Genomic DNA, 473 nt, shown 5'->3' on the forward strand with positions numbered 1-473 from the left:
AGCCACGCAATGGCATTTGAAACACCTCTTTGCAGACCACAACAGCACCTTGCAACTTACCAACTCGTCATGTAGTAAGCAGGTTTAAAAGTTAACCAGGAAATTAAAGCAATGTATCTGTTAAACTCTCCATAGACGCAAAGGTGTTAGAAGCCATTTAAACGGTGTTTTAAGTTCTCTCATGCTTTTCGGCACAGCAGAGCCCTTTGTTAAATACCACAGAGGGATATTACCCAAACGCACTCCATGCACTCGCACTGTGGTCTGTCACACCGAATTGCCGCCCGGTCGCTCAGCTCTCCCTCTGCCCAGCCCCTCTTTCTAACCAAGGTGGGGACAAGTTTGCAAGTCAACCTGACCTGCTGGTCTCCTCTTCGCAGAGGGAGCACAACTCTAAACATAAAAGTGACAGATTTCTGGAGAGCAGGTCTTCCACTGTCAGAGTAGAGTCACTACAATTAAAGATCCAGGAA

General features: G+C 46.9%; 1 protein-coding gene across 1 annotated transcript in view; it reads right to left on the bottom strand.

Annotated features, from left to right (window-relative positions):
* Positions 1 to 473, bottom strand: part of IGF2BP3 (insulin-like growth factor 2 mRNA binding protein 3) — a 93,727-nt gene that overhangs the window by 38,284 nt on the left and 54,970 nt on the right. The gene's annotated exons all lie outside the window — the stretch shown is intronic.

Source organism: Cariama cristata, unplaced genomic scaffold, assembly GCF_000690535.1.
Source record: "Cariama cristata isolate BGI_N322 unplaced genomic scaffold, ASM69053v1 scaffold8271, whole genome shotgun sequence".
Taxonomy (NCBI): domain Eukaryota; kingdom Metazoa; phylum Chordata; class Aves; order Cariamiformes; family Cariamidae; genus Cariama; species Cariama cristata.